This window comes from Lactuca virosa, chromosome 3, assembly GCF_052849685.1.
Source record: "Lactuca virosa cultivar CGN04683 chromosome 3, Lactuca_virosa_CGN04683_v6, whole genome shotgun sequence".
Taxonomy (NCBI): domain Eukaryota; kingdom Viridiplantae; phylum Streptophyta; class Magnoliopsida; order Asterales; family Asteraceae; genus Lactuca; species Lactuca virosa.
In genome coordinates this window covers 408267135-408277947 of record NC_136428.1, presented here as the reverse complement: position 1 = coordinate 408277947, position 10813 = coordinate 408267135, and positions in this window count along the sequence as shown.

Here is a 10813-nt window from a genome sequence, read left to right as displayed (position 1 = left end):
GATCGATACTAATTAAAACATATGATTTCATATTAATATATTATAACTTATAATATATTAATAAACCATAAATAACCTTCTCTCAAAAGTCCATCCAAACAAATTGTCCTGATGATATGCAACCCAAATGGACCATGCTACTCTCGGGTCAAGTACATACCAATAATAGTTATGGGCTTAGACATCTAATCCAACAGTCTCCCACTTGGATAAGTCTAAAACTATTATTGCAAGTACAACTTCATAACCCGACTAGCAATCGTAGCTCTTAAAGTCGCTGTCGAACTCTGAACAAATCAATGACGCGTCCATTAGATAAGGGATCATATATTCCTCCATTCTAGATATCATATGGACTGAGACATGGATTATAATCATTCTCTCTGTCCATTTGTTGTTTCCCGATTTTCGATTTATGATGACTGACTGATTGAACAAATCAAATCAGTCCTGGCTTGGCCAAGCACTCACATGTGTCATCGCTAAATAATGGAGGGGCCCACAGATATCGCTTTTATCCCGAAGGTAAAAGGAATGGATAAACTTCGACTCATATGGCTTGTTCTACTACTTGTTGAATCATACACAAAGGCACGTTTTATAACATCGAGTTACCAATGCGTTTTCGTGCAATCAATGTATAACCAACTCATAGTAACAACTCATATCTCTAGGTTTTAAGAATATAAGATATTATCGTCTCATGATCACTCGTGATAAAATCCATGAAGTGATTCAAATGAGCGTGGGTTGAATCCTATTATCGTCTCATGATCACTCAGAACTTATGAGCACTCATGAGTGTTGTAGCACCACTTTGTCCACCAACTTGGACCTCTACAAACCAACCCATGACAGTCTTGATTCATATCTACTTCCAACATATAACCGACTGTGGATGGTTTGAATAACTTAATCATTCAGGAAGAGCGACTTAGTTATTCTGGAAGTCAAAACATGCAAAGTGAAACACAAGAATAAATGAATCAAATATGGTATCAAACCCTATGAATATAAATAAACACTTTTATTTATCACCATACTGATTACTCATTATTCATTTTTTCGATTTTATCAACTTTATACTTGAATTAAAAACACTAGTTGTCCCATGCTCCAAGCATGTACATTATGTTTTTCTTAAACAATAGCTTTGCCATACACCAAGTATCCACTCTATGTTTGTCTATGATCCTTACTATGTGAAATAAACCAATTGAACATAATTTCAATGATTCTAATTTCACACTCCCAAATCCTTATCAAAAAATGTGAGAATTTCAAATTCCTATCATTTATCGAAACCTGATTAGATTTTAAACTTATATGCACCGACCCTCCTGTAATGAATATGTACAAAGTCACAAAGACTTGTCAACAGTCATTATAAGGTATTCCAATGGAGATCAACTCCATGGAAACTAAGTCTCATATTCAAAGTACATTGCTTTGGACATGCTTCTTGCTTTAAGTTTTCTAATCTTACACAGATAACTTCCACCTATGGAGACAACTCCATATTCTCATTTTGACTATCACTTCTGAATAAGAGATGCCTCTTTTCAGAATATGTCAATATGGTCCTTCCAAAATTAGCACTATACTTCCAACTGTCCCTGAGCAACCAATCTTTGGTAAACCTCAGATTGTCCTCGACAATTGCTTAATCATTTTAGTCATATCCAATTCTAGACCTTTTCCCTTCTTAATGCCTCTGGGCATTTGGAAAAATTTAGAAATGACAAATATTATAGCACATGCAATCGATCCTGTACCCAAAGCAAATGGTACACGATTCATGATGTCTCACATAAAGACATGATTCTAGACCAGTCTTTTGCTACAATATTTTTATTTTCCATGTTTTCAAAATTTAACTATGAAGAGGGATGCCGTAATCATAATCGAATTTTGAGAACACAATATATAGAATTTCCTTAAGTTGAACCAATCCAACATGAAATTCATATATATATATATATATATATATATATATATATATATATATATATATATATATATATATATATATATTCTTGACTAAAGATGATTAAGGTCTCAATCTAATCCTTTAGAACTGAAATGAAGTATATCCTCTCCCATAATTATAGCAAAACAACTTTTTCAATCCCTGCAGCCTCACGAATTGAAACTTTTGTTTTCTATAATTAACATTGCTAACTTGCAACACTAACAATAATTATCATGCTCCCACTAACATGATGATTATTAGCATAACACTTATGCTCCCACTAGCTTTGACATGTACTCAGAAATCAGTTGGACTTCTAGAAATCAATACTTTATTGACTTTCTTACCAAAGTTCAGATTTCTGATACGAGATGCTTTGATAAAACTTTATCAAAATCATACACCTTTCCTTAGATAGCATGCATGTGTGTCTAAACAATTTCAGAACTATGAAAAGGGATGCCGTAATCATAGTCTCAATTGTTTAGACCTTTTGCCATCTGCTTCAAATCTACTTAGTGGAAGTGTTTCCTCACCATCATTTTCATGAATCGGAGAGAAACCTTATGACCCTTAGATTTTATGGTGTATGTGTTCTTATCCATGTGAATCGTCAAAACCATAGTCACAAGACAAGGATAATGACAAATCCAAACTCATATGGACTGAACTTATGCAATCTTAACTTCTTGCCACCTGGCAGTACAGGGCCTGCCATTGCTTCCAAGTTGTTATGCAACCAATTGAGAACTTTCAGAACTCCTATGCAAAGCCAACTTTAACTGGAATGGGCACAGAATATGTCAACATGATAGGTTATAAACCCCAAGTCGTGTGCTAGTGAAGAACCTCAGGTTTATTCTTCATTAGTTCTTGAAATTCTTTTTAGGATCTTTAAGACTCCCACTATCCTCTTGACATATAAGACTATCTTGCCCAATATTCAATAGATAGTGCGGATTCTTTATCAAGACAAACACTTCACACAATTGGCCTTAGTTGGTCTTTGTTTTATCCAAAACATCACAACTTACCAATTTCAAATGTACAAGAGTAGGACACTTCTACTCTTACATTTGACAAGTGTTTTAAACCTTTCTTTAAGATATGTCACTCAAGTTACAATCTTGGAGTATGACTCTAAGAATTGTTTTGGAACGAAGTATGACTCATCTTCCTGATCTAACCATTTCAACAATTCATGACTCCTCTTCTTAGTCATAATAATGCACTAAGATGACCTTTAGAGGACTAATTGTGATATGATTTCTAAATCATTAAGATGATCACAAACATGATACTAAAGTACTCTCCCATCTTTTCAGATTTGAGAAACTTTTATCTTTCTGCCTAATTTGATTCTTCCCATTCGTTCTGCCATACATTGAGACTTTTCCAATGTTTCAGAATTATACTTAAACTTGTAAGTATAACCATATTTACTAAACTTTAGTAAATCATATAGTCTTAACGAGATTTGTGGTGGACATGACCAGTGCACAAGAATGTGTACTCGATCCCTTTAGTCCTTCACTTGACTCACACATCCATGTGAACAAGTAATTAGTCTTGTTTTTCCAATGCTTGAAAGTTCTCGTTCATCATACTATTCAACTTGCATGATTCCAAGTTTCGGTCCAATTGAAACTTGGGTGATGAGGACTTTCCTGATTTGGTAAATTTAGACACTACAACAAATGAAAGAATCAAATCCATTTTCCAATATTGCTGTCCGTGGAATCATATAAGCAACAATTTTCCACAAATGCCATTGTAAGGATACTTCAAATAAATAAAATTAAACAATTTTCTTTTGTTTTAAAACTTTGCGGAAAAACTTATCCTTACAATCCACATGGAAAATTGTTGTTATCTATTCCTTAGCAATATATCATAACATCTTAAGCAACTGCTCAAAATTCTGATGCGATCGAAATCCACCTTCGCGATCAGAATCAGCATATACTTCCTTTAAGATTTCTCTTTATTCTTTGATTCTTAAAACATCAACATGTGACCCAGTCACATCATGTAATGAGGATCTCAGAATAGAACTTAACAGAGTTAGATAATGGGCTCTACCTGATGTAGAGTCAAACTTATTGACTTTAACATCCTTAGGTAAATTTGGCAGCTTTGCAATCAACGCCCCTTCCTTTGGCAAAATAAACATATGGACCCTTTGGTAATGGGACTATCTCAAACTTAGCCTTTCTCTTTACCATTTGGTCAACCGGGTTGACTATGGTCAATCCCTTTCCATTGGGAAGAGAATGCTTTTTATGGATTTCCAGTGTCACCATTGTCACTGTCCATAAAGTTTTTAGGAAGTTGATCTTCTAATCAAATTTGCTTTACTATCGTTCCAAATCCTTGCTGATTCAGCAGCACCAAGCAAATAGATATGATCATTAAGGTTCATGTCATAGTCTGTTTCATAGTAGTCCCAAAGGAGCTCACTATGTGACTTAGAAAGTGATTGAACATCCAACTTTCTCAAGACTTTGACACCCAACTCTCCCGGCTTGTCAATATGTGACTTCATCTCTAAGATGTGATCACACATAGACCTTGCTTGCCATTAGGGCTTGAGTGACCTTGAACTTGTGGGTTAGGGAGAATAATTGGAGGAGGTGGAGGAAGAGAAGTATGACTTCCATGAGCCAAACTCGGGAAGTCATATTCATTAGGAAAGCTTGGTTTGGGAAGATCATTGTGGTCTAAACCAGACATCAACAATGGGAGAAATTCACGTAAAGTTGATTTAAGTCCTTAATATAACACCCAATATGATATATTAAGGCTAGGACCCAACAAACTATTTTATAACTTGGAAGAGGGATGCCGTAATCCAAGCTATAAAATATTTGAAGGTAGGTGAATGACGATTCACCAATTTCCACCAAGATAAACGAAATATATTATTAGGTTTTAATTGGTTTTGAAACTCCTAGATTCTTTTGAGATTCATTGAACTTTTCAATGGCATGTTTCAATCTCGAGTGTGCCCTTTAGTTTTTGTGACTGGGATGCCGAGGATCACAAAACAAGGTGTGAAGTAACCATGCAAATATACTTGGTACCCTTAATATTTACCCCTCAATCGATGTGACGGTTAACCACACACGCTCCAACGATACTATGATAAACATTAAGTTACCCTTTGCCTACCTTGTTAAGTCCAGGTTAGTGTGCTGCTTAACCACACACGCTCCACTAACAGCTTAAACAAAGTGCAAAGTGTAATTTCATGGATTAACACCTTATTCACATTTTCCTAAGTAACTAAGATTGAGAATTTATAAGTGTTTAGTTACTTAGTATTTATCATTATACTTATAATGAAGGGAGAATTATAGTCCTTGTCCTACCTGTTCGGCTAACGACCCTCCACCGGTCAAGGAAGCGGTGAGTGAGAGTGGACACCCATTAAACTGTCATTTTATAGGCAGTAACCTTATACCCCCCTTATAGACTGGCTTCGTGAATGAGGCCTACTAATGGTAAGACGACTTTATCTTATACATATCTATATAATTAAAATTATAATAATAGTATAAGGGTTGAATTTTAAACTTTTAAAATTCTAAGGTCTAGTTTGGAATTAAAGTATACATGGGGGATAACTTTACAAATTCCAAAACTTGAGGACAAGTTTTAAAACCTTTCAAAACTCTTGGATTTTTCATAACTTATGAGTTTAATTAAGGTTTAATGAAAAAAAAATTCAAGTTCCATAACTTGAGGACAAGTTATGGAAGACATTAAATCATTTAATGATGACATTAAAAATAGTGACTCTTCTATTTTCATAACCTATGAGACTTAATGACACTTTAAAAAGAAAAACTCTTCACTTTCCATAACTTGAGGACAAGTTATGGAGTTCATAAAAACCATTAAGATCAAATATTCCAATTAACACAATAATCAAATAATTTTTCTATGATCTAGATTAAACTCATAAGTAAAGATAATTCACATCAACAATTTTCAAGAAATTAGATAATCATATAAACTAATACAAATCTTGAAACTTTGACAATTATCCTTTGAAGACTCTTGGAATTCATAACCTAAAGAGTTAATAAATGAGACATTTCACATCCATAACTTATGGAAGTTTCAAAACTCTTAAGATCATAACTTTAAAAAAAACTTTTGAGTTCCAAAAATTTATGACAAAATTTGTAACTCCTTAAAACCATTTAGATCAAACTTTTAAAACAAATAAAATAATCATATCATTCTATCTTTTAATAAATTGACCTAATTCAACTCTTGTAGTAAAGTGACTCAAATTTTATAAATAATTAGTTTTTCATAAAATCAAGTAATTATCATAAAATTTGACAAACTTCATGTTTTTTTTTCTTTTTTTTCCTTCAACTTGAAAAAAAAAGTACATTCGCATCAAATATAATAGAAAACAACCCATGGCTCTGATACCACTGTTGGGTTTTAGTATACTACAACATCCTATGGTGCACATACAACCCTAAATACCTTGGATCTATGTTTTCTCTATTATACATGCAAATGGTTTCCAAGGCATTAAACCTATAACTAGCATGCATTTGACATAAACCATATAATATACTAGTTAGGGAAACATACCTTTTATGTGGCTTGAAGTCTTGATGTATTTGGCCTTAAGAGCTTAGCACCAATAGTATGAAAATGCCTCAAATGGAATCACAACACACCTAGGACAAAGGTGGCTCTTGAGAGAGAATTCCATGCACCAAAACACCTTCATATTTCTCTAAGAAAAGAAGTGGTGATTTTGGCTATGGAGTAACCTATTTATATGTAGGATTCCAAGGGTCATGGGTATAACCCATAATCCATACCCATGGGTTTTATGATCCATGGTTCATGTGGCCCAACTCTTTATGTATCCACACATAAAATTGGTCCAACATGGATCATGAGCCCACCACATATAAATATAACTAATTATCATAATTAGTCCCCATAGATTTAATTAGTCTCTTTTGATCACTAAATTAATTCCAAATTAATTCTTCATCGATACTAATTAAAACATATGATTTCATATTAATATATTATAACTTATAATATATTAATAAACCATAAATAACCTTCTCTCAAAAGTCCATCCTAACAAATTGTCCCGATGATATGCAACTCAAATGGACCATGCTACTCTCGGGTCAAGTACATACCAATAATAGTTATGGGCTTAGACATCTAATCCAACATATTCAACCTATTAATTTATTAAATTATTAATTTACTCCCAAAATATTTTCCAATTAGTTTCTAATTAATTGATAACCATAACAATTAATAAAACAATTTCTCCTCTATTTATTCTACTCAATTTGGGTCTTGAGGGCAACCCAAAAGGACCCTGTTATTATTAGAAATAATACCAATAGTTAATGACCTTGGACACTTTTTCCAACAGTCTCCCACTTGGACAAGTCTTCAACTGTACGAAGACCAATACTTCTCCAATAATCAGCAGAGATTTAGCCATCCAATGCAACTACCGAACTCTTGATCTAATCAAGATTCAACCCTTAGGTAAGTGGTTAACTATCCCTTCGGTCTATGATATCTGTATGAATTAGAGACATGGATGATGGTCAATCTCATAATTGAAGATTATGTTTCCGGATATAGATTTGTGACGATTGCATCTGACTACTAATTAAACACATCAATTCTAGTCAAGGCTCAGCCAAGCACTTTAGATGTCAGCACCAAATCTTCGAGAGGTCCATAGATATCGCTTCTCTTGTTAAGGTAGAAGGAACAATTAAACTCCGACGACATAGTTCTTCTCTACTTCATCATGTCACACATGGACATACCCTTTATAACTACCTGTTACGGATGGTGTTGGAGTAGACCAATGCAAAACTAAATCTATGGTAAATGTAACCATGAACCATGAACCAATAGCTCTTATACCACTGTTGGGTTTTCTACGCATAAAATACACTCTAAACTAGGTAGCGGAAAAATCAAAACTACGATATACCTAAGTGTACATGGAACCTATGGATTTATGGTTTCATGGTAATTACATCTACCCTAGACAACAAAACATAAAGAAGAAAAACATACCTCTTTTGTTGCCCTTCATATCCATGCTTGAGATCTTGATCCTCATTGAAGTTGCTTGGATGAGAGGACCCAAACCAGAATCCATTTAATGGTATCACACCCAATGACACCAAAGAGTGGAATAAAAAATAACTATGAGAACGGTCAACGTCATAAACCCTAAGAGGGTTATAAATCGTCCGTAAGAGGGGGAGGAAGAAGGGTTGGTGCAACTTTCAATCAAGGTGCAAGGAAGAATGAAATCCCTAAGGCCTTATTTGTAGCCTTGGATCCCTTCCTAGGTTTTGTACTCCTTCCCATCTGGGATAGGAGCCTAACCACGAAATTCACTCATTTTCCCAGGTGGCATGGAGTGAATTTCATCCAACCCTAGTTCCATAAGGGTTCTAGAACATTCCTGATTAACCAACTACCGATTAATGAATATTCAACCCTTTAATTAATTAAACTATTAGTTAATTCTCAAAATATTTTCCAATTAGTTTCTAATTAATTATTAACCATAAACAATTAATAAACCAATTTCTCCTCTATTTATTGTACTCAATTTGGGTCTTGAGGGCAACCCAAAAGGACCCCGTTATTATTAAAAATAATACCAATAGTTAATGACCTTGGACGTTTTTTCCAACAGCCTCCCACTTGGACAAGTCTTTAACTATACGAGGACCAATAGTTCTCCAATAATCAACAAATAGTTAGCCATCCAATTCAACTACTGAACTCTTGATCTAATCAAGATTCAGCCCTTAGGTAATAGGTGAACTATCCCTTGAGTGTTTAATATCTATATGAATTAGAGAAATGGATGATGGTCAATCTCATAATTCAAGATTATGTTTCCCGATATAGATTTGTGACGATTGCATCTGACTGCTAAATTGAACACATCAATTCTAGTCAAGGCTCAGCCAAGCACTTTAGATGTCAGCAACAAGTCATCGAGAGGCCCATATATATCCTTTCTCTTGTTAAACCAGAACGAACAAATAAACTTCGACTACATAGTTCTTCTCTACTTCATCATGTCACACATGGACATACCCTGTATAACTATCAGTTACCGATAACGTTGGAGTAGACGAATGCATAACAAAATCTAGGGTGAATGTAACCATGTGCCATGAACCAATAGCTCTGATACCACTGTTGGTTTTTCCATGCAAAAAATACACTATAAACTAGGTAGCAGAAAAATCAAAACTACGATATACCTAAGTGTACATGCCACCTATGGATCTATGGTTTCATGGTAGTTACATCTACCCTAGAAAACAAAACATAAAGAAGAAAAACATATCTGTTATGTAGCCCTTGATCTCCATGCTTGAGATCTTGATGCTCCATGAAGTTGCTTGTATGAGAGGACCCAAACCGTACTCCCTTTAATGGTATCATACCCAATGACACCAAAGAGTGGAATAAAAAATATCTAGGAGAAGGTTCAACTTCATAAACCCTAAGAGGGTTAGAAATGTTCCCAAAGAGGCAGAGGAAGAAGGGTTGGTGAAACTTCAAATCAAGGTGCAAGGAAGAATGAAATCCCTAAGGCCCTATTTATAGCCTTTGATCCCTTCCTACGTTTTGTACTCCTTCCCATCTGGGATAAGAGCCTAACCACAAAACATACTCCTTTTCCCATGTGGGATGTGTTGGATTAGATGTCTAAGACCATAACTATTATGGGTACGTACTCGACCCGAGAGTAGCATGGTCCATTTGGGTTGCATGGCATCAGAACAATTGGATACACAAGTGAGAAAAAGGTTATTTATGATTTATATTAATATATTATAAGGTCTAATATATTAATATGAACTCACATTATTTAATTAGTATTGATCAAAAATTAATTTGGAATTAGTTTTGTGATCGAAAGAGACTAATTAAATATATAGGGATTGATTATGTAAATCATTCATTCTTATATATGTGGGTTGTTGATCCATTGTCCTTCATGTTGGGATTAACCCATGTGGTAACCAATGGATCTTGAAGGAAATGGAAAGTCATGCACATTAGGGTTTACATTGTGTAACCCTAATAAGCCACACTATATAAAGGATCCCGTGGTTCATTAAATGGCACTTGTGGATACACATAGTGAGGGCAAGGGCCGATTTCGTAGGGAGAACCAAAGTAATCTTCTTCTCAAGTTATTCCATTTGTTGCTAGTGCTTTTGTGATTCCATTTGAGGCTTCCACACTATTGGGGCTAAGCTCTTAAAGGTTCAAAACTTCAAGGTCTATCAAAAGGTATGTCATCAAACTAGACTTTTGTAGTATAGTTGCTCCATAGTATGCTAGTTATGATGATGCTTTGGAATTTTGTATATTTGCATGTATAATAGTGAAAACATAGATCCAAGGCACAATGGGTTGCATGCACACCATAGGAGTGTTAGAATGCTTATAACCCATCAGTGGTATCAGAGCCTAGGCTTGGTTTTCATCTATACTTGATGCAATTGCTGAAAAAATTGAAAAACTGGCTTTCTGGACTGTGGACTCGCCGAGTCCACTGGGGAACTCGCCGAGTCCAAGAGTAAAATCATCCTACTCGTCGAGTAGGTTCATGCACTCAGCGAGTAGGAGGCCTAGAATGCAGATTTTCGACTTTTAAGGCTGGAATTGGACTAGAATCATTACCCTAAGCTGTTTTTGAACTTATAAACTTGTTTTTAATGTGGTAATGATCAATCTAATCTAATTCAAAAGATAACTGTCAAAAGTTTCATGTTT